Genomic DNA, 25,294 nt, shown 5'->3' on the forward strand with positions numbered 1-25,294 from the left:
TTTGAAAATTTTTTAAACTTATAGAAAATTTGCAGCACTACTTATTTTAATTCTCACAGTTCATGTGTATGTCTGAAAATTTATTTTACCATTACAAACAAACATTCCCGTAATTTTAACTGAAATATATCCATTGAAGGAGACGAGACGTAAGCTCAACTGTCTAGTTGCTAAACAGCAGGGGAAGAAAAAGATAAAAGAACACAACATAAAACTGCCACCTTTTGGCAAAATGCCAACAATCGGCAAAGAAAATAAAAGATGCTTAGAGTATCAATAACGGTGTTGGGACTTCGATTCAGAAAAAAAAAATTTTTACAAGCAAAGACACTAAAGAAATTCAGTTAGTATAATTTGAGGAACACTCCTTATATTGTCTTCTGTTTTTTTCTCCTTAATATGTTAAGTAGGTTTGTGGATTGAGTATTTGTGATTAAATTGATTTGTCTGTTCTCATATTTAATGGTAAATTGATAAATGCGCAATTGCTATTTCTTTATAATTTTTAAATACTATTAGTAATAATTTTACTACGCATGATTTGAACATTATTTAGTTCTCGTGAAACTCTCTTTAGTTTTTGTTTGTTTAATATGATTTGAATAGTATTTAGTTTACTTGCCAATGTTTAAATGATATTATATAAATATTTAAATTCAGTTAGTATAATTTGAGGAATACTCCTTACATTTTCTTCAGTTTTTTCTCCTTAATATGTTAAGTAGGTTTGTGGATTGAGTATCTGTAATTAAATTGATTTGTCTGTACTCATATTTAAAGGTAAATTGATAAATGAGCAATTGCTATTTCTTAATAATTTTTAAATTCTATTAGTAATAATTTTATTAAGCATGATTTGCACATTATTTAGTTTTTGTAAAATTCTCTTTAGTTTTTGTTTATGTTTAATATGATCTGAATAGTATTTAGTTTGCAAATGTTTAAATGATGTTAAACTTTATTTTTGATTCTTTATAAAAATGCAGTAATACCATATGGTAATTATAAACTTAGGTTTAAACCTTAAATAAAATTAAAACTCTAGTTTAAGGTTTGGGTATCCCACGCATAAAATTTTTACAAAAATTGAAAAATCATTTTTTGTGATTTTTGATTCTTAAAGTATAGAACGAGTTCAGCTTATGTTGCAGGATATGAATTTTCAAAAGTAATTAGCATCAGCACATTAAAAAGTACAGACTTTAGTCACTATTTCAACAAAATAAAATTTCATTTTCTCGCCATGTCCAGTTCTCAAAAAATATTCATTTATGTTTTTATGTATTTCACAAGTTTGAATGCCGAAATAAAATTCTCGACAATGTCATGTAGGATTTTTTTCATATTTCTACTTTCATTTTTGGAAGCAAGATATTGTTTCTTTAACTTTTATCATTTTATGCGTTTAAAAAATTAAAAGTAAAATATTTACTTTTAAACTTAAATTTTCCTACATTTAAGTTGAGTTTTGAAACATTTTGCAGTATTTTAAACGATGAGAAAAAGAAATAGCGGTATTTTTATGAGCGAAAAAACTGTTCCTGCTCTGGAAGCCATAGGCTATGAAACAATTTTAGCATAGATGCATACAAATATTTTGTTATATAACATGAAAGAACATTGAGCTTCTGCTGCATTATTTGTACACAAATTCAAATAAAGCGCTTTGTTTGCGTTTAAGATTTCTGGGAGTCGTTCTGTAGATATAAATTTGCAAATATTTTATGACTCATATTCTTGACGATGTTTCAGAAGTTCATAGATTAATAAAAACAGTTAAGAAGACTAAAACAGTTGTTAAATTAGTTTTTTTCTTTTGCTTATTTAACTTGCAAAGTAGTAAATAAAGTTTTACTGTTCTTAGAAAACTTCAAACGTAGAAATAACTTAAAAGTAATGCTTACCTCCTCTTACCTAACTAATCAAATTTTTTCAGAGTACCTATCCATGTATGGATATCTGCTCTTTCATCTAAATTGGATAATATGTGGTGGAAGGGAAGGGAGGTGCTGCGTTAACATTAAGTTAAATCTCAGAATGAACAATAATTGATAAAATCAAGTCTGAGTCATACNGTAAAATATTTACTTTTAAACTTAAATTTTCCTACATTTAAGTTGAGTTTTGAAACATTTTGCAGTATTTTAAACGATGAGAAAAAGAAATAGCGGTATTTTTATGAGCGAAAAAACTGTTCCTGCTCTGGAAGCCATAGGCTATGAAACAATTTTAGCATAGATGCATACAAATATTTTGTTATATAACATGAAAGAACATTGAGCTTCTGCTGCATTATTTGTACACAAATTCAAATAAAGCGCTTTGTTTGCGTTTAAGATTTCTGGGAGTCGTTCTGTAGATATAAATTTGCAAATATTTTATGACTCATATTCTTGACGATGTTTCAGAAGTTCATAGATTAATAAAAACAGTTAAGAAGACTAAAACAGTTGTTAAATTAGTTTTTTTCTTTTGCTTATTTAACTTGCAAAGTAGTAAATAAAGTTTTACTGTTCTTAGAAAACTTCAAACGTAGAAATAACTTAAAAGTAATGCTTACCTCCTCTTACCTAAAAAAATCTTTCTCGGGTAGTCTTATACGGGAAAGGAAAAACAACTGGTAGTAAACCATTTTACTTCTAGCTTTTCAACTCATTATTTATCTCGCAAAGTAGTAAAAAAGTTTTTCCTGTTCTTAGAAAACTCTAAAAGTATTAATAACTTAACAGTAATGTCCTTTACTTACCTGCTCTTACATAAAAAATATTCTCTTACGTAATCTTATCCAGGGCAGAGAAAGGAACTGGTAGTAAAATCATTTTACCTCTATCTTGCTTTTTTTTCATCCTTAATTATTTTACAAAGTAGGAAACAAAATTTTTACTGTTCTTAGAGAACTCCAAAAATATTTATAAATTAACAGTAAAGCTGTAAACTTACCTGCTCTTATCTGAAAAACGCTCTTTCACGTAGAGTTATCCAGGACAGGGAAAATAACTGGTAGTAAAACCATTTTATTATTAGCTTTTTGGAAAGGTAGGGGGGGGAGAGAAAAATACTCATAACTATCGTAACTTACCGGGCTGTATTAACCCCGAGAAAGCGAAAAAAATGGTAGCAAACTAGCTTGTTTAAGAAAAATGGATGGGAAAATTTTCATGGCTACTTTAACTTATCAAGGTTGTTTGAACCCTGGTTAAGGAAAAAAAACGTAGTTAAAACATTTCATTTTTAATATTTTTTAAAAGTAAAGTTAAGCATTTTACTAGTTTTATATTCAATTATCAATCACTGTTAATAAGTATTGATAATCAGTGATACCTCACTTCTCCCGAAAATATCAAATCTAAATGTGCTACCAATTTTTAAATTAGAAAAAAATTAATAAAAAGACAAGGAATTCAAACTAAACTCCGTATCTGGAATATTAACACATGAGTCGTGAGCATAATCTTTCCGATTATGGCCAATGCACTTTAAAGACAGAAGATATGATGAGTAGTAGTTTCAACTGTTTTTATTACATAGTTGGTATTTTTAAGAGCTTCTGGTTAAGATTCTTTGTAATAGAAGGGCGTTATAGCAATTGATACTATAACAGTAAGCAGGTTATATATAACCATTCAACATTTTATAGAATATTGTTTGAACTTGAATGTGTTTATTTAAATAATGTAAGCATAGTGGATAGCAAAATTTTTATAATCAACGTTGATGAATTCTTTTTCAAAGAGCGGTATTATTGGTTCCGTTTTTGGAAAAAAACAACCATTGGCTTGAAAGTAGAAAAAGTAAAATTCACAGAATACTAATTAATTTTGCCAACTCTTTAAAAGGCTCACAACAATGCGAAAGTTACAAGTTTTGCACTTAGTACGAACTTTTGAGTTATTTAGATATAGAGGTAGGATAATTAACGTTAAATTAAATTTACCAAATCAAGAATTCTACATTAAAACAGGAATTTCGCTACTACTTGAAAAATATCGCTCAGATAGCTCAGAAAATTGGTACCTCAGTAGATTAAGTGACCGGACTATGTCTGTTCAGAACGCTGTATCGGTAGGTGTGCAAGGATTATAAGGATGCGGTAATAACAATTATCCCGTGAATGCCACGCTAATTTTACATGGCTTGCCCGTCTGGCCAAACGGTAGATAACTACAAACTAAATATGCAAATATTAGACAGAATTTGCTAGTTTTTGAAGAAGTTTAGCATGACGCATCGAAAGCTGGATATTTGTGATAGTATTTATGTATTTGGTTCTTATATATATTTGGCGCGAAGCACCATCACCCGATTCGTCTATTTTGTACCAAAACACTTGTACAGAAAAGAATGGTAAATTATATAAGCCTACGAATGTTTACAAATCGTGGTGAATAAAATTCTACTAAATTGAATTTATTAAACCAAAAATCACAATTAATAAACTACCACTTGAAAATATTTATTCGCTGTTCGGAGCAAGTTGGCCTCTCTGTGTATATAAAAAAAAACTATTGTTGTGTGTTCATTATTGCATTAATTTCTTCAAACCATTTTAGTAACGATAATAATATAAAAAAAATTAAAAGCATTAAAAATTTACTAGAATTATAATAATTATAATAATATAAAAGAAAATTAAAAGCATTAAAAATTTACTAGAATTATATGTTTCGAATAATCTTGTCTTCGCCGGTCACCGCTGCCCCCCGTGGCTTTACGAACAAACTCAGTGTCGGTCACCGGTGCCTTCCATGGCACTTAAAGTATTAAAAGTGTATATGAAGAAGGTAGGCAACACATGTTGGTTTATTATAAAATTCAGATTTCAAAATTATTATAATAAACTCTGATGAATTATTTTTCTAAAAACAGTGACATCGTCTCAGCTCTTAGAGAGAGAAAAAAGTCTTTATCCAGAAATGCCAACTGCTCCGGACACGCCAAAATAATTAAAAAAAACGGTAAATAACTACAAAGAAATTTTGCAAATATTTGATTATTTTTTCTTGCTTTTTAAAAGGCATGGCACGATATAAGTACTATAAAGTGGTGAATTATATAAGCCTACGAATTATTTAGAAATAGTGGTGGATAAAAATCTACTAATTTGAATTTATTAAACCAAGAATCACTATTGATAAACTACCACTTTAAAATATATATTTGTTGTCCGGAGCAAGTTGGCATCTCTGTTTATCATTGAGCGAAATCAGTTCACTTGAAACTTTCCGAATACTAATTAATTTTGCTACCTCCTTATAAGCAGAGATGCCAACTGCTCCGGACACACCAAATTAATTTAAAAAACGGTAAATAATTACAAACTAAATTTTTCAAATACTTGACTAATTTTGCCTGCTTTTTAAACAGTTTAGGGTGACATATCTAGAAAAAAGTGGTGAATCATATGAACCTACGAATAATTTAGAAATAGTGGTAGATCAAAATCTAATAAATTGAATTTATTTAACCAAGAATTACAATCAATAAACTACCACTTAAAAATATTTTTTCGCTGTCCGGAGCAAGTTGGCATCTCTGTATAAGGTTCGCTACAAAGCGAAAGATACAAAGTAGCGTTTAATATGAACTTTAGAATTACTTAGATATTGAGGTAGGATAATTCACGTTAAATCAAACATAATAAATCAAAAACTCTACATTAAAACATGAATTTTGAAGGTACTCGAAAAATATCGCTGTATAGAAAATTGGCACTTCTGTAGATGAACCAGAACCAATCCGTTCATAACGCTGTATCGGTAAGTATCGCGATTGTAAAGATGCGGAAAAAGAAAAAAAAATGCTTTCAAGAAGATTGGCAATACAAGTAGGTTTAACATAGTATTCATGTCTTTCTGGTGCTTACCTTTAAGATTGGAAAAACCTCCCCGCGTCTTCGTCAAAATTTATCTGGGAGTTTGAGATCTCTGTCTTGTCTTGAATTGAGCACTGGGCACCTCGGCAGCGCAGTGGCCCCTATCCCATCTATCATGTATTTTTTTATTTCGAATTGGTTCTTTGTGGTCAGGGGCGTTTGAGACCGTTCAAGACCTATTCCTCATCCATCTTGAAGTTTTAACTTTAAGGTGGTGCTTTTTGGAAACTGGAATGCAAATTGCATACCTGCCAACTTTTAATCTTTTCCATTATAATTTTTCCCAGTGGTATTAAAATGGAATTAAAACTTCAATTTTAAGCAAACAAACACGTTGTATTTGAGAAAACTTAAGTTGACAACCATGACAGTAACGCATATTAATATATGTGCTTAATTTTTGTAAGAATAGTGGTGATCAAAATCATTTAAAAATTAAAATCATAAAAGAGAAAATAGTATATATTTACTACCACTTTAAATATGAAAATAAAATCTTCCGGAAAATCCGGAAGAGTTGGCAGGTATGAAATTGAAGTGACTGCTTCTTCGTTTGTTCGCTGTAGTGGCGCTGGGCGTCTGTGGCCTTACGGCTCTTTTCCCATTCATCCTGAAATTAGACTAAGAAACATACATGACAAAAAAAAATTTTGGGGCTCAAAATTGGAGTTCGTGGGCGAAAAAAAACTTAACTTTTCCATTATTAGGTAATAACAAAATTACAAGTAATAAAGAAGTACATGAAAAAAGGTAAAACTAAAGTACAATGAGAAAATAAACACAAATGAATATTTACAGTATGGGAATATATAAAAAAGTGTGGGGCGAGTTATAGGAATGTGAGGATCTGTGTATATGTGCAAGTGTGGTTCTGTTGAAGTAGAGACCCAGCAGTCCTGGTCATTACCACTCGTGCCGGGTTGCTCTCTACACATAAGTTACAGGGATTATTTAGATATTGAGGTAGGATAATTCCCGCTAAATCAAACTTACCAAATCAAAAACTCTACATTAAAACATGAATTTTGAAGGTACTCGAAAACCCTGCTAGCTTACCCCTGATCTGACCCCGAGGGGTTAGCTTCCTCGTTTACTTACTTACTTTATTTATAAAAAAATTGGGCACCTGGGCCACGCAGCGGCCCCTATCCCATACATCTAGAAATATACATAAGTTTAAAGTGATAACATTTTGAATTTAGCAGTCGATGTGGTAGCTAATACAAAATTNCGATGAGCGAATGACAATCCATGACCCAAACTCGGATCAACATCCTTCCTCGTTTGGACTTCAGATCCAAACATAAATTAGTACATTATTAATTTAGCATGGTAGATAAAATACTAATATTGACACATTTGAGCAACTAATTTTCTCGTTTTTCGAAGAAAAAAAAATTCCATGCCATGTACGCGATAATTTTTTTTTTCAATTACGCAACTTATAAAAAATTGAAACATGTATAAAAGTCTAATTGTGAGTCTCAGAGAGAAAGAAGGGAAAAAAATAAGAATGTAAGATTTATTAAGTTTTATTATTTTCCAACGTATAAAAAGTAGAAAGTAATCTTTTCACTTGATTTCTTTCTATGATTGCAACTCTGGTTTTATCGATAAGAAAATCCTTTTATATCCATATAATTTTTTTTCTACAATCTGTTTTATTCCACATTGCTCGCAGATTAAAACTGCACATTGTTCTTTAAAATTAAACATTGCAATTTATTCCAATTATTTCAAAAACCAGATCTAATATTCTATTTGATTTGAAATATTTTCTTGTTCCAAATTACTTTATTTTAAACTAAAAAGAATTTATCCCCATTATTATTTTTATGACATTGCATGGAGGTTTGTATAGTTCATTGATTTTACGACATAGTTTGAGAGTTTGCGGATTTCGAAAGAAAATAAAATTAATTAAAGTTTCAATACCCAAGAATCAAGGTTTTTTGTTCACATTGGAAGAAAAGGAAAATAAAAGTTTTACGAGAATCGATTCAATAAGGGTCACTTGGAAGTGTAAATAAATCGTAAAAAAAATCCTAAGTAAGAAAATGAAGTAATAAATTGTAATATTTTGAAAATGGGTTTTGTTTTTTTAGCAGTTGTTACATTCCCGTTAAGAAATTCACTAATTTTAAATCAAATATTTTTCTTCAAGAATTAAAAGTAAAACAAAGTTTTGAAATATATTCTTAAAAATACAGAAATCTATTTTATATAATTCTGAAGTATTTTATCAATTTTTATTCTTCTGAAATATAGCACAGGCTCATAATAATGTCTCTGTGATTTTATTGCGGAAACATAATGCTTTTTGTATACGTTCCTAGAAATGTTTCATGTTGGTTATGAATATATTGTTTTTTTTTTACTTTTCAAAAAATAATCTGTAAAGAATCATTCATAAAAACTATTGAAAACTATACATTATTGTATTTCATAATTTGTAAAAATTTTAAAAATATAATAAAATGATGAAAATACATTAATAACATTATGAGCTTAATTTTTTAGTTAAACAAAATGTATTCATGATTTTCTTTTAAATTTATATAGTTTATATGTATTTTGTTTTAGTCTGTACACTAATAAACTAGTTTGCTCTCTAATTTGTAGATGGCAGCACCATTTTCACATTGAAAATATTTGAAATGTTCTCTCAATGTTAATGAGAATTTTTTCGAAACTGTAATAGACGTTTTAATGATGTTAAAGAAACACGACCGATTTAGTGTTTTAGGAAGTATATAAAAATATTACGGAATCGTGAAGGATAATTATAATGCATAATTTATAATTGTTAATTTCGTTTTATCTCTCTTGTGTTCTTCCTGACCACACAATCGCGCCGATCCGCAAAACGTTCGATAATTTGATGATAGTGGGCTCGAATCACACCGTAACCTTGGAAGCATTGATTTAATGCAGAAACTGTGCTTTTTAAACGGTATGTGCAAGTATTGCTATCTATTTCATACCTGCCAACTTTTACGCATTTGGCGTGAAATTTTATTTTTACATTTAAAGTGGTAGTAAATATGTACTATTATTTCTTTTATAAACTTATTTTTAAATGATTTTGATCACCACTATTCTTAAAAAAATTAATCATATATAATAATATGTGCTACTGTCATGGTTTACAGCTTAAGCTTTTTCAAATACATCATATTTTTATGCTTAAAATCGAAATTTTAATTCCATTTTAATACCACTGGGAAAAATAATAATGGAAGGGATAAAAAGTTGGCAGGTATGGTATTTACCACTTGACACGGAATCATGAACCGTTGTTTAGTAACGGGCAGAATGAATTACATACCTGCCAACTTTTAATCCCTTCCGTTATGATTTTTCCCAGTGGTATAAAAATGTAATAAAAATTTCAATCTTAAGCAAAAAAATACGCTGTATTTGAAAGAGCTTAAGCGGCCTTCCAGGTTACTTCCAGGTCCTTCTAACACATATTAATATATATGCTTAATTTTTTTAAGATTAGTGGTGATCAAAATCGTTTATAAAAGAAAAAAAAGTATATATTTACTACCACTTTAAATATAAAAATAAAACTTTGCGCCAAATGCGTAAAAGTTTGCAGGTATGGAATTATGAGTAGTTAAACCTGCATATATATAAGTGACAATTAAGTGACAAAACAACGACGCATTTCATTTGTTTAACGTTCCAATGATTTTGTTAAAATGATTAATTAAAAAGTGGGTTTTATTATATCAATAAATGAAATACTAAATTTAGCAAAACAAAAAAATTTAGTTCGAGAATAAAAACTAAAAATATCTAATCAAAATTATTAAACTAAATACTTTTTGAACGATTGTAATGGAATTAAGAAACAAAATGAAAAAATTAGTAAAAAACTTATAAAATTACTCATGAAAGAGTAAATTAGTCTTATCTTGACAAGTGGTAATTGCTTTTAAAATAGTTACATCTTGAAAAGAATAATTTTATAATCGAAATACCTGTGTATTATAGTTTTAATCAAAATGATCTTAGGAAGTCAAATTGCGGAAATTACTATGCGCTCTGAATTAAAATAAAATTAATTAATGTTTTAAGTTTTACTTTACGTACTTAAAGATTCAAAAAGAAAACTATTATGTAGTCTCTTATCAAACTAAAACAGAAATACAATCAAGACTTAATAAATTACTATTTTAAAATTCTCTTAATAAGCCAAATCTTTGTTTAGCATCAAATTATGAATGCAGTTATATACTACAACTCATTCAGTTTTTTTCTACACAAAATAAATACACAAATTGAAGGTTAATAGATTTTTTCAAGCCAGCATAAATTTATAATATAAATAACTATAATTTAAATAAATTAATGTATTTTTTAAAAAAATTATCGATCAAGTAAATTTGAAATTTGGGAAAAATTCCTGATGCGGTTATTATGTTAGATAAGTTTCTGAATTATGCATTTCAATGGAACTAAATTTCATTTCGTAATTTTCAAACAAATATAGATCAAATATTCAGAAAAATATAGATTTTTGCATCGAAATAGGCTTGAAATTAAAATATTTGTATTGATATTTTCAAATGAACGACCGTTTATACGTTATGAGTTAGTTTGCTATAAATTGGAATAATTGCCAATTCTTACTACCTCCTTATTTACGCCAGCAAACAAACAGGTTTAGTATTTTTTAAATCATCGTTTTTTTCTCATGAAACAACAGTATTTTATGACGTTTTTTTAATTTGCTTAAGTATTAATTTGCAGCCCTAAAATTATATTTTTTACTCCATTTTTGTCAGGGGTTCTTATAATATAAATTAAAGGGACAATGATTGGAATCACCCTGTATATTAGACATAAAAATCCACTTATGCTTTCTAGCACTTAATGTTTTCTTAATTATTTTAGTTACATAAGAGTAATATTGTTAAAATATCTAGTACTAAAAGACATTTATTAGTTCAATGTAAATTCCGACTGAAAATAGGCAAGTTAACTAAAAATACCGAACTGTAGATAAAGAATTTAGAAATTGTATGTTTTAATAGCTCTTTACTGTTTTGCAGAGAAAATGTAAATGGAATTTTCCCAACATTTTCTTAAATTACTTTGTGAGTGCTTAAATGCAAAAACGAGAGCATTTTTGTAAGGTATTATTTAATTAAAAGTTCTACACTTCGTTTAAAATAAAATGAAACATAAACAATAAACTGATGTTAAATTTTAAATGTAATACACGATTCTCAACATGAAGCTTTTTCAATTATAAAATGGGAACCTAAGAATTTTTTTTTATTTTTTTAAGAAATGGTGAACAAAAATCCTTTGAATTTCGTTTACTTCTCAGGAATAATATTTTCATTTAAATATGCTTGCTACTAGATGCTTGCTACTTTATTTAAACATGCTTCCTTTTTGCACTAATGGTGAAATGATATTAACACATGAAACTAATTACCCGTAAAATTAATTGCAAATAAAGCATGCTCATACCATTCTAAAATGTCTTAAAATCATATAGCTGTAGATATTTAATTTAAATTCCAACTATTACATGAAACATACATAGGCTGTAAAAAAATTCAGAAACTCTGGAAGAGTAGCAAAAATCTCTCTTCAATTACGCATATAAACATGTTCAAACGCATTTAAACAAGTTCAAATGTATTTAAACAAGTTCAAACGCATTTAAACAAGTTCAAACGCATTTAAACAAGTTCAAACGCATTTAAACAAGCTCAAAAGCATCTAAACAAGCTCCTCGATATCAGATTTCGAAAAGACTGGTTTTTCCCTATGTATTTATCTTTCTTTTAAATATTTTATGTATTGTTATTTATTTCAGGTTTCCATCCATTCGATATAATAAGGACCTCGATACCAAAGTTTATTTAATTTTATAACCAGTGTAGAGCAGCTGACCCTTTTTTGAACTAACGACTTCCAATGCCTTGTAATTTTGAACCCAACCCAGAAGATTCATGGATCAAGCATTGGGACAAACCAGCTATATGAAACTAACCAGCATTCACGTCGCATGGTGATGAAAACAACGAAAACTTTCTACGGTTAGCTCGACAGCAAGGGAATTCTAACCCATAATCTGTCTACTACGGAGGATATTTTAAGTCAGCACTGTGGTCGGGCGAGCCATATCGAAAAGCCATCTTCGACAAACTTCAACCCAAACATCTTGAGATTCGAACCTGGGTTGCCCCGTTAGGACACGAGCACTCTATCCCCTTATCACCGTGACACTTAGAAGCAGGATACGAAAAATACTGATTTTATGAATGCATCAATCTTTCTTTAATATATCATAATATATTATTCTTTTTTTCATGATTAAATATCCGATCAATCTTTGTCGTTCTCAGAATTTTTCAAACTTTAAAATCTAATCTAGTGCTCTGTGTTAACTGTGGCTTAACTTATATGCTTCTTGCTTGACTTATTAAATAACAACTTCTCATGAGGTCTAAACCAGAAAAGAGAGAAAAAAACTGCATATCATATCTAGATTGTTTTCGGGAGGGGTGAAATATTCCCGCCTAAGAAGACTATTTTTGCAATTATATCATCTATGTAAAATTGTTTATCATACGTGAAAAATAAATAATGGTAAACAGTTTATAATAAAGAATTTTTAAAACTTTCCCTTTACTTTTAATATAAACATGAAATAAAGTGGTTTCAATACCATTTTTTTTATAATTTCAGGCGAACAAACAACATTTTCACAGAAAATTTAAGTTTATAATATTCTATAAATTTACATCGAACTCCTGATAAATGATTTCCAGTAGACGCTAGCATACTTATAATGGTTTCTTTCACTGCAAAGAATAACTGCAAATTCTACAGAAAAAAAACAAATATATTTTCACTGAAAAAAGAACTGTTTTTAAAGATAAATATAATTTTTTTTTGTTTTTAATCGTTACCCGCCCCCCACGCTAAAAAAATTCTAATTTTTTTTACAGGTTTTCTCCGTATATTTGTCCACTTAAAGCTGTTTTGTAAAAAAACAGTTTTTCTCTAATTTCATTCTCATAATAAACGGATTAAAACTGCCACTTCAAATTCTAGTTTTTACCATGTAATTTTGCTGACCGTTAGATAACCTTATTTTCTTTCAAATCATTTTACAATTATTTTCTATACATGCTCTTGTTTTTTAGAAATGATTTTATGGTTTTGAACATCGCTGCGACAAAATAAAGAACAATAAAATTGCGATTCAACTACCCTCTTTAAGCATGATTTTTAGGTAAGTTAAATTGCCACAGGTTTTAAGAAGGTTAGACAACTATAGTTTTAAACGTTTTTACACTTAAATATGATTTCAATAATCAAGACATTAAAAATTACGATTTTTCTTTACAGCCAAACATTGGAGCTGACACAGCTCAGGTGTCAGAATACTTTCCGCTCAATGATGCGACCCGGGGTCGAATCCGGGCGTCATCATGTGAATTTCAGACAGATCATGTGACAGTTCATGTGAATTTCGCTCTCAGCTAACACGAAGCACAATGCTGACATTTTTAGAATTTCATTCATTAAAATAACAGAGTTTGTCAAAATAGCAGTTCTTAACTGCTTAAAAAGTGCCTGTTTTCAAATAACAATATTTTTCTATAAAATAAACGGTTTTATACTAATGCATCAACTGATAGTCTTTTCCTGAAAATGTAACATTTATTTTTTACAGTTTACATTTTTTATTCATTTACAAAACTTCTATTTATTAAGAAACATCTTTATGCCAATATGCTTTACATTTTTTTTTCTTTTTAAATTCTACATTGCCCTTTAAAAACCATTTCCTTTCAAAATAATAAGAGCTAAGAATACTTCGATTAAAAATATTGGTTAAAAAAGAAAGAGGCCAAATCTTATCGAATTACGCAATTGGCATGCATTGGCTGATTTGCGAAAACTCAAATTACAATAAACTTTTGAAGTTTGAATGTGCTGAATACTTATGTCAACAATGCCATTCCATTTATTGGAAAAATTTTCTAAATTACATAACCTTTAGATTAAGCATTGGGAGATTAATGTGACTAATTACTGAAATATTCTTCGTGCAGTATTCAGTAGCAGAAAACATGCACTATTTATAGAGCTACTCTCGACTACAGCTCTTGAATTTGATTATTGATCCTGGTGAAGCGCAGACTAATTTACGGTTTATGGCAAGATTCTACATCAAGATCCTAAATACCACCTTCAAATATTTCGTTTTAACTAATAACACCAACGTGTTCTTAATTTGTTGAATAACTTTGAAGATAAAGTGAAAGTCATTTAATAAAACATGACTAAATTACAAATTCCGTTAAGCATTTCTGAGAATATTTATAAATGTTTATTACTAAGAAAAAAAAACGATATGTATATGTATCATGCATAAACTATGAATGAATCCTATTTTGCCTCGACACTATGTGAAATTAAAAAAAGGATATATATTTTATTGTCTTAGTTAAAATAAATTTAAATTATAAAAATTAATGTAAAGTGAATTTAATAAACATGAACGTTTACTTCAAAATGAATCACTTCAAATAGAAATTAATAGATTGATATTACATTTTAGTTTAAACATTTTCTTCAAAAACTAGTAATAAATTGACACTGTTATAAAATAAAAAGATACCAGTAAATATAAATTTTGAACAAAATGAACCCTGATTAAATTGACAAATTTTGATAAAAAGTACATTCAATATAAATGAGTGTTTTATGCAAAATAAATTATTAAAAATAGAAATTAATAAATTAGTATTTCAGTTATGATTAAGCATTTTCTTCAAAAACTAATAGCAATATACTATTAAAAAGCTATATGGTATGGCTATTAGATATTAATTTTGTGCAAAATAATGCATGATGAAATAGGAAAAACATAAATATTAATAAAATTTATAATATAGATGAGCGTTCAATTAAAAAAATACTACAAATAGAAATTAATAAATAAGTATTATATTTTTGTTTAAATGCTTTCTTTAAAAACTAAGTATTTTATTATACTGTCTTAAAATAAAATTATATGGCCAAATATCAATTTTGAACAAAATAGTCTTTGATGAAGAGGGAAAAATAAAAATATTAAGGAAAAGTAAGTTTAATATAGATGAGCGTTTGCTGTTAAATAAATTTCTACGTATAGGAAATAATAAATTAGTAATACATTATGTTAACCATGTAAACTTATAGTTAAAAGATATGGCTAGATAACAATTTTGAACAAAATTATCACTCATGAGGTAGAAATAATATAAATATTAATGAAAATTAAATCGAATATAAAAGAGCGTTTACTGCAAAATAAATAACGCCGAATGAAAACTGATAAATATGTATCACATTTATGTTTAAACATTTTATTTTAAACATAGTAAAATGATAATGTTATAAAGTGAAATTATATTGCTGCTATCAATTTTGAACAAAATAATCCATGATGAAATAGAAAAAATAAAAAAATTTATGAAAAATAAATTCAATACAGGTGAGCACTTTCCTTCTTGAAAAATAAATTACCACAAATAGGAATTAAGTAATTAGTATTACTTTTATGTCTAAACATTTTCTTCAAAAACTATTCTTCATAAACTATTATTAGTTTCTTTAAAAATTGTTTCTTTAAAAACTATCTAAAATACAATTTTTAAGATTATGAAATAGAATGATATGGCTATTAGATATTAATTTTGAACAAAATAATCCATGATGAAGTAGGAGAAATATAAATATTGATGAAAAGTAAATTTAATATAGTTGAGCATTTACTGCTAAATCAATTACTATAAATAGAAATTAATGTATTAGTTTTGCACATTTATGCTTGAACATTTTCTTAACTAATAGTAAAGTGATACTTTTAAATGATATAACTAGATGTGAGTATAGAATAAAATATTTGCAGTGATAAAATATAATACAAGATAAACTTCACAAATAATTTATATAACAAACACAGCCAATTTTTTTGTACCGTTATTGGTTGCAGGACACATAATTAAAAGAAATACTACGGAACCAATTGAAATACATGACATAAAGGAAAAACCGACAAATTAATTGACCGACACCATTTCCTAATTTGCCCATTTTTCCAGAATTAGGTTGAAGAAATAACATGATTGATTCTGTAATACTTATTTTTCTAATACCCGCCCGATTGATACTAGTAATTCTGGTACTGGTTGGGCAGAATTGCTGGCCACTCATTCAGGGGCACCATAGTAGGTGGAAAGGAGAAAGGGGTAGATCAGAAATTAAACTCTAAAAGATGAATTAATTCTTTCAAAACTCTCTCGGAATATAGGCTCATTGAATGCCAATTTTTTTAGTAAAGTGGAAAAATGTGACAAGACAAAATTTATATCATCAGCAAAGAATTCATAAATGAAAATATTACGTAGCCTATTGTCAGCAATTTACTTATCGGAAGGTGTACTATCCAAGAAATATAGAAAGTAGTGTAAATATTGTACATAGTCTTTTTCTCCATTTCATTACCATTCATATATATCAGACTAGTGTAACAGGGGAGCAGCCATAGCCACCGAGAAATAAGGTCGTTTAGATCACCAAGATCTTTTAGTGACGTCACAAACAGTGGTTTATAGCTGATAAGCGATTAACCGCCAATTTCAAATATTTGTCATTCATTGAACAACAGTCCCGTTTGTCCGTCGGATATGTCGCTATAAACCTTTATCAAAATTACATATAGCATTATTTTACAACTTTTAACTATACCATATGCATGTGTAACTCCAAAATGTCAAGAGAATTACAAAAATGGGCCTAAAGTACCAGGTTTTACGTTTCCGAAATGTGTGAAAATGAGACGAAAATGGATTAATGCATAACGAGACAGTTATCAAATAATTGTTAAAAGTCGAGTAAGTGTTATTTATCTTTTATATTTTAATATTCGTTTTCGCGAACTTTATAATAAGCTTTTTAATTACATAATGAAAGAAGTTCTATTTAAGAATTACAATGTTTTAGGTATTGTTAGGNTGATCCTGGTGAAGCGCAGACTAATTTACGGTTTATGGCAAGATTCTACATCAAGATCCTAAATACCACCTTCAAATATTTCGTTTTAACTAATAACACCAACGTGTTCTTAATTTGTTGAATAACTTTGAAGATAAAGTGAAAGTCATTTAATAAAACATGACTAAATTACAAATTCCGTTAAGCATTTCTCAGAATATTTATAAATGTTTATTACTAAGATAAAAAAAAAACGATATGTATATGTATCCTGTATAAACAATGAATGAATCCTATTTTACCATGACACTTTGTAAATGTAAAAAAAAGGATATGTATTCTATTGTCTTAGTTAAAATAAATTAAAGTTATAAAAATTAATGTAAAGTAAGTTTAATATACATGAACGTTTACTTCAAAATAAATCACTTCAAATAGAAATTAATAAATTGGTATTACATTTTAGTTTAAAATTTTTTTTCAAAAACTAATAATAAAGTGACATAATAATCTATGATGAAATAGACAAAGTACAAATTTTGATAAAAAGTACATTTGATATAGATGAGTGTTTTATGCAAAATAAATTACTACAAATAGAAATTAACAAATTAGTATTTCAGTTATGTTTAAGCATTTTCTTCAAAAACTAATAGAAATATACTATTATAAAGCTATATGATATGACTATTAGGTATCAATTTTAAGCAAAATAATACATGATGAAATAGAAAAAATATAAATATTAATAAAAAATTACATTTAATAAAGATGAGCGTTTAATTAAAAAAATACTACAAATGGAAATTAATAAATTAATATTTCATTTATGTTTAAGCATTTTCTTCAAAACTAATAAAATTGCATTATTATAAAGCTATATGATATGGCAATTTTGAGCAAAATAATACATGATGAAATAGAAAAAAGATTAATATTTATAAAAAATTTAAACTTAATATACGAGATGAGCGTTTAATTAAAAAATACTACAAATCAAAATTAATAAATAAGTATTATATTTATGTTTAAATACTTTTTTCAAAAATTTAGGGTAAAATTATACTGTTATAAAATAAATTTATATGGCTGGACATCAATTTTGGACAAAATAGATGAAGAGGGAAGGAAAAAGGGGTAGGTTAGAAGTTGAACTTTAAGAGATGAGGTGTCATTCTTTCAAAACTCTCTCAGTATATTGCCTCATTGAATGCCAATTTTTTTAGTAAAGCTAAAAAATGTAACCAGACACAATTTATAGCATCTTCAGCAAAGAATTCATGAATGAAAATATTACATGCCCCATTGTCAGCCATTTTCTTATCGGAAGGTATACTATCCAAGAAATATAGAAAGTGGTGTAAATATTGTACATAGTCTTTTTCCCCATTTCTTTACCATTTATATATATCAGGCTAGTGTAACCGGGGAGCAACCATGGCCACCGAGAAATAAGGCAGTTGAGATCACAGTCTTTTAGTGACATCACAAACAGTGGCTCATAGCTGGTAAGCGATTAACCGATAATTTCAAATATTTGTCATTCATTAAACAATAGTCCCGTTTGTCCGTCGGGTATGTCGTTATAAACCTCTATCAAAATTGCATATAGCATTATTTTGCAACTTTTAATCATGCCATATGCATGTGTAGTTCCAAAATGTCAAGGGAATTACACAAATGGGCCTAAAGTTCCAGTTTTTACGTTTCAGAAAAGTGTGGAAATGAGACGAAAATGGATTAATGGATAACGAGACAGTTATCAAATAACTGTTAATAGTCGAGTAAGTGTTATTTATCTTTTATATTTTAACATTCTTTTTTGCAGACTTTATAATAAGCTTTTTAATTACGTAATGAAATAAGTTGTATTTAAGAATTACAATGTTTTAGGTACTGCTTATTGTAAGCGAATATTAGAATATAAAACTAGCAAAGCATTCGTACTTTTGCAAAACTTTTAGACATGAAATAAAGCAAATTTAAACATCATTTGACTTGTTTAAATGTAAATATATATATATATATATATATATATATATATACGTAAATTTTAAATATATAAACAAATATCAGATGTCATTAAAGAGTTAAAATTTTTATTATTAAAAAACTAGTAAAAATGCTTTAGTTACATTTTATATTTTTAAAAGAAAGAAAAATTAATAACAATGTTGATTGGCACTTGAAACTTAGCTTACGATGAGTAAAATTTCATAAACATTCATAATTGGAAGCAAAAAAACTCAGATGCCTTAAATCATATTAATAAAAAAGGAATTTAATTCATTGTTAGCCATTTTAATTTTTGTACGTAAAAATTTTAAATGAATATTAATGAAACTCTTCTTTATCTTCACATGGTATGAATAAATTTTGAATTTGCTCCAGGTTAAATGAGCTATTCTCATTTTATTCCCTTTTTTATGTTTATCTTATATTTCTGGAAGAGTTTATGTAAACAAGCTCTAAAACAATAATACATAAGTTTATACATATGTATGCATATTAAGTCAAATGTATTTTTTATAAAATATATTAATTAATGAGATCTATCTTTCGAGTAATAGGAAAAATGATTTTAATAAATGTTTTTATAATTTTTCTATCTTAATTTAAGAAGAAAATCAAATGTAGTTAATAAAAAATAATGTTGTTAATAAAAATGTTTTCTTGTCTTTTTCAGTGAGTAATTTTTTAATTATTGAAAAATTTCTGCTTCAAAATATTATACTAATAATTTTCTAGAGTAATCTCCATTTTGGGATATTTTTTAACAAATCTTATAAGAAAGATTGTCATCAATAAATTTATATGTAAGAAAAATACTTAACATTTCAAAATACACTTTACATTCTTATAATAATCAACAAAAATGAATAAGAAGTATATTTATTTTTGAAAATAATAAATATTATTTTTAAGTTTTACAATCCTAAGGATCGAAATACTTTGATAAATTACTTATATTATTTTGTCCTATTTCAATATTATACGGTCCTTTATTTGTAAATAATAGCAGTATTTATATTTAGATTATTTCCATTGAAATTTAAGTGTATACGATTACGAAAGAAACTCTTTAGAACGAACCTATTATAAAATAAAACTTTTATGAATGTGCCAATAAAATTTTAATTTCCTTATTTGTCTCTTTTCTGCCATGATATAACATATTTGTATTTGTCTCGTATCCGTTTCCTTATTCAAATGCATTATTTCTTATTTTCAAATATATAATTAAATCTAATATATGATTACATATTGGAAAATAATAAATAATACACTTAAATAAGGTTTATTTTGATATTAAAAATAGTTATGATGAGCCAAGATTTTAAAACGAACGAAAATAAAAAATCTTAATTAATCATTTTCTATAATGAAATACACATAATATTGCTTCATGAAAAGCATCAAACAGCCCTACACGTTCATTTTATTGAGTTATAACGTGATAAATAACATTGATTTATCCTCATGTAAAGCTATTAAATTAGCTAAAGCACAAATATTTTACGTTGCTCAAAAGTTTGAGCTATTTAATATAGTTTTCTCTTAACACATTGCTGACCGGCAACTTTTCTGAAAATAACCCCCATGTGCCCGGCTATTGTTTAGAAAGCCGATGAGGAAGTAAAACAATATAAATAAACTTTACAAATTTTTAATGCCGTATGATAGAGAGTATAACAATCACCTAAGTGTAATGGTGCACCATAAGTTTTGCAAATATATCATGTTTCGTAAAGTTATAATAAATTGGTATAGAATTAAATAGTAAAACTTGAAAGTAAGGAAAATTACGCCCACTTTTTAAAATAGTCACCACGAGATCACTCCTAACGAAAACACGAGTTAACTCGTGGCCGGTCAGCAGTGTGTTAATACACAAATCTGAATACCGCGTTATCTTATAGTTCGCTAACACTTCAGAGGATGACTTCACAAATCTGCTGAGAGGCCTTGACTCTTGGTGGCTATGGAGCAACCCACCAGAGTCTGCGCATAGCCACTGGGAGGCACCTATATTACCATTATTTATTTTTTTTGACCATAATGTTTGTGCCTTCCAAATACTAGGCTAGCCTTGTCATTATCGCATCTTTTTTTAGTCAAATAAAATCTGATGGATCAGTGAAGGAACACCAGGGCTCGCACTGAGTAACCAGAAAAATTCTAAGTCTTAAGTTTAAGACACAGTGTATTTGCTAAGCAGTAGTTAACAGAAAGATACATTCAATGAGGAACAGAAAAAACACTGCTATTATTTAATTTACACAAGAGTTTTTCGTATAAAGACCATAGGCAATAATGGGTTAAAATCCGCCGTGCTATACATTCATTTCAACCCAGGAACAGAAAAACATGTTCTGCTTTGTGAAAATATATATTCTAGAGGTAACAAACTTTTAGTTATTTTTAGTTTATTTTTAATTTTAAGTAATTTTTCCACCACTACATATGCAAACTGCACATTCCGAAAAAGTTTTAATAAATTGGTAGCAAATAAAAGCGTAAAAGGCGTGGGATAAGGATAATTACGTCCACTCTTTAAAACTTTCACCACGAGATAATTGCAATAAAGTTGCACTTCATATGATACTTTGAATATTTGATATGCAGTGATGGAAAATTTACTGAAGTGAAAAATACTAAATTAAAAATAGCTTTAATTTTCATTACTGCTAGAAAATATTTTTTGACAAAGTGGAGCAAGTTGGCATTTCTGCAATTGCAATCCAATTATTACTCCACTTCTATTTGAGAAATACTTCTTCAAAAGGAATAAAAGTTGACAAGTCTGCAAAGGTATATAATCTTTCTTCGTAATTAGAGCACAACCCCATTACTGTCATATTCCAGCCACCCAAGGGCATCACCACGTACGAAAGAGTCAATTGTCCGCTTCGCGGACAGGCACTATGAATGCTACTTCAGTCCAATTCCAAGCCATGTAGTTGAATTAGTAAATTAATAAAAATAAAGTTAAAAGTTTTATATTGCTAACCACATTGTTCAGCTAAGATTTTTTTATCTGTATTAAAAACTAAGAATGAAATAAGGGAGGAATCAGTTTTTTTGAAAGAAAAAAAAAGGAACTGTTATCTTGCCTAGTGTCTGTAATTTATTGGTACAATCTGTTGCACTGTATAGTATATTCTAATACAGTTAAAAACAAATTAATGAGTTACAGTTTACAGCATTTTAAACAAAATGCTGTTTGATCATCGTAATTTTATGATTAAATTTGAAATTTATATTCAAATAATAGTTTTTTTTTTGTATGTGACATTTTGAAATGTTTCTTTTAGAGGTCACTCATCAATTTCTGCAAAGAAGAGAAATAAAAAAGCCATCAATCAGCAAAAAATCATTAAGTAAGCACTCAACAAAACATTACAAACTTAAAATTAATAAATTAATAAAAACAGTAAATTAATAAAAAGCTATTTCACAAAAACAATAAATTAATAAAAGAAGTTAATTAATAAATATATTAGATTAGCAAAAATAGTCAATTAATAAAAATAGTTAATTAACAAAAATGGTTAATTAATAAAAATAGTTAATTAATAAAAATAACTTTAAATGCTTCTTATTACTAACTACATTGTATAGGAAAGATTTATTTTTAACTACATTAAAAGATAAGAATGAAATAAGTGGGAAACCAGTTTTTATGTTTTTGAAAAGATAAGAAAAGAACAGTCAAATTTTTTTGTCAAGCGAATGATATCTGTTGATACAATCTGTTGAACTTAATTGCATATTCCAAAATAGTTCATAACAATTTGATGAGTTACAATTTCTATTTTAAACAAAATACTTTTTGATCATTTCAAACTTATTTAATTTTAAACTTATATTTATATAATAATTTCGAATATTTCCTTTGCAAATCACTCATCAATTTCCGTAACGAAAAGAAATAAAGAATCTATCTATCAGCAAAGTTTCCTTAAGTAAGCACTCAACAAAGCTTTAGAAACTGCAGTTACAGTTAAGGAATGGGTCGGTGAGTCTAGTTTCCTTTGAGAGAGCTTACAATAGGAAAGAAATGCTTTCAAGAGTAGAAGAAATTCAAGAAACGGTGAAGGAGCAATCTAAGAGCATCAATGAGAAAAACTGTCACAAAGTGCAGAATAAGTTACATAGATTTGAGTCAAATGCCAATGGAATCTTTGGGTAAAACCCTAAAAGTCTTAAATTGATCAGAAATATCTATGTAAGAATAAATGATTGTAAAAAAGAACAGCTGAATTACCATCACGTAGAAAATGGAAAAAGAGAGGAAGATTGAAGAAGATATATTGATGGTAAATTCGTAACAACTCAAAAGACGTACTGTTAGCAAAAGGATGTGCATATAGCATTCAAAATATACCTTCCTAGAATACATTCAAAATTGAAAATATACGTTTGAAAAAGTTTATATTTAAATTAAATTTATCGCATAAGAAGGAGTATTAATAATATACCCGATTTTTTTTTATTGGACAAAATATAATATAAAAATAAATAAAAAACTGTCGAAAATAAATGATTGTAAAAGAGAACAGCTGAATTACCATCATGAAGAAAATGGAAAAAGGAAGGAAGCAGGAAGAAAATATACACATAAGAAGAAATAGATGAAAAGAAAATATAGTTAACGAATTGTTTCAGATTTAATTTTAAAAACAATAAAAAATATATCCTAATGAAATTTCTTTTTGTTTTATTGTAAAAAATATAATATAAAAGTAAATGAAAATATAATAAATAAATGATCGTGAATAGAACAGCTGAATTACCATCACGTAGAAAATGGAAAAAGAGAAGAAGATGGAAGAAGATATATTGATGGTAAATTCGTAACAACGTAAAAGACGTGCTGCAAGCAAAGTGATGTGTATATAGAACTCAAAATAAACCTTTCTAAGATTGTATTCAAAACTGAAGATATACGTGTGAAAAAGACTATACTTGGAAAAAATTCAATGGTTAAGAATAATATTCAAAAATAGAAAATATATAAAAATGAATAAAAAAAATATAATAAATAAATGATCGCAAAAGAGCACAGCTGAATTACCATCACGTGGAATAAATATATAATGAAATAAATAAATAAATAAATATAATGAATAAATGATCGTAAAAGAGAACAGCTGAATTACCATCACGTATAAAATGGGGAAAGAAAAAAGGATGGAAAAAGATGTACGCGTCAGAAAAAATAAATTAAAAAAATAAGATTAATGAATTTTTTCTGATTTAATTTTAAAAATGTTAAAAAAAAATATATACGAACAGATGTTTTTTTGTTTCATTGAAAAAAAATAATATGAAAATAAATTAAAAAAATATAATGAATAAATGATCATAACAGAGAACAGTTGAATTAGCAGCACATAAAATAAATATATAGCATAAAATAAATAAAAAAAAGATTTAAAAATGAACTATCACAATAGAGAACCATCACGTAGAAAATGGAAAAAGAGAGGAAGCTGGAAGAAGATATATTAACACGTTCACGCCGGGGTGACCTACCGGTGGGTCACGCTAGATTGTCTCATCTATCTTGGCAGCGCGCCGGAGTAAAAACTGGTAACAATAAATTTCATTTTTTAATTTCTTTCCGGGAATAACAAAAATCCATAACTACTAATTGTTTTTAACGGATGCAATTTTTATATTGAATTGCTTCTTCGCCGTGATAAATTTCCTTACAGTGAATTGTTATTGATGAGAANAATAAATTTCATTTTTTAATTTTTTTCCGGGAATACCAAAAATCCATAACTACTAATTGTTTTTAACGGATGCAATTTTTATATTGAATTGCTTCTTCGCCGTGATAAATTTCCTTACAGTGAATTGTTATTGTTGAGAATAGATTAACTCCTCCCGAATATTATCTAATATTAAAATAGTTCTTCTACCAGTATTTTCTCTTTTCTTGTACCAGTATTTTCACTTTTCTTGGCGTGAACGAGTTAATAGTAAATTCGTAACAACGCAAAAAACATGCTGTAAGCAAAATGATGTGTATATAGCATTCAAAATAAACCCTGGGATCTATTCACAATTGAGGATATTCACGTGAAAAAGTCTATATTTAAAATAATCTTAACGCGTTGAATGCCATGGGGGTCACCGGTGAGCGGCACTGAGTTTGGTCGCCGCGTCTGTGGTCACCGGTGACCGGTGAGGCCTAGATTATTAGAAACACATAATTCGAATAAATTTTGAATTTTTTTTATATTATTATTGTTAGTAAAATGGTTTGAAGAAAGTAATGCTTTATAGTGCACTCAAAAATAGCTTTATTTATTTTCACAGAGATGCCAACTTGCTCGGGACAGCGAATAATTATTTTCAAGTGGTAGTTTATTAATTGTGATTATTGGT

The 25,294-nt window shown here is 27.8% G+C and overlaps 1 long non-coding RNA gene across 2 annotated transcripts in view; it reads left to right on the forward strand.

Moving 5' to 3' along the window:
* The first annotated feature begins 291 nt into the window (after window positions 1–291).
* The window catches only part of LOC139427153 (uncharacterized), an 81,318-nt gene continuing 56,315 nt past the window's right edge, over window positions 292–25,294 (forward strand). Inside the window, exons 1-3 of one of the 2 annotated variants that reach the window (XR_011638312.1) lie at window positions 292–343; window positions 13,051–13,139; window positions 13,256–13,479. This is a non-coding gene — a long non-coding RNA (uncharacterized lncRNA). Of the gene's footprint in view, window positions 344–13,050; window positions 13,140–13,255; window positions 13,530–25,294 lie in introns of those variants that run through there. The other variant, XR_011638311.1, reaches the window with a different exon arrangement.

The sequence above is a fragment of the Parasteatoda tepidariorum genome, chromosome X2 (genome assembly GCF_043381705.1).
Source record: "Parasteatoda tepidariorum isolate YZ-2023 chromosome X2, CAS_Ptep_4.0, whole genome shotgun sequence".
Lineage (NCBI taxonomy): Eukaryota > Metazoa > Arthropoda > Arachnida > Araneae > Theridiidae > Parasteatoda > Parasteatoda tepidariorum.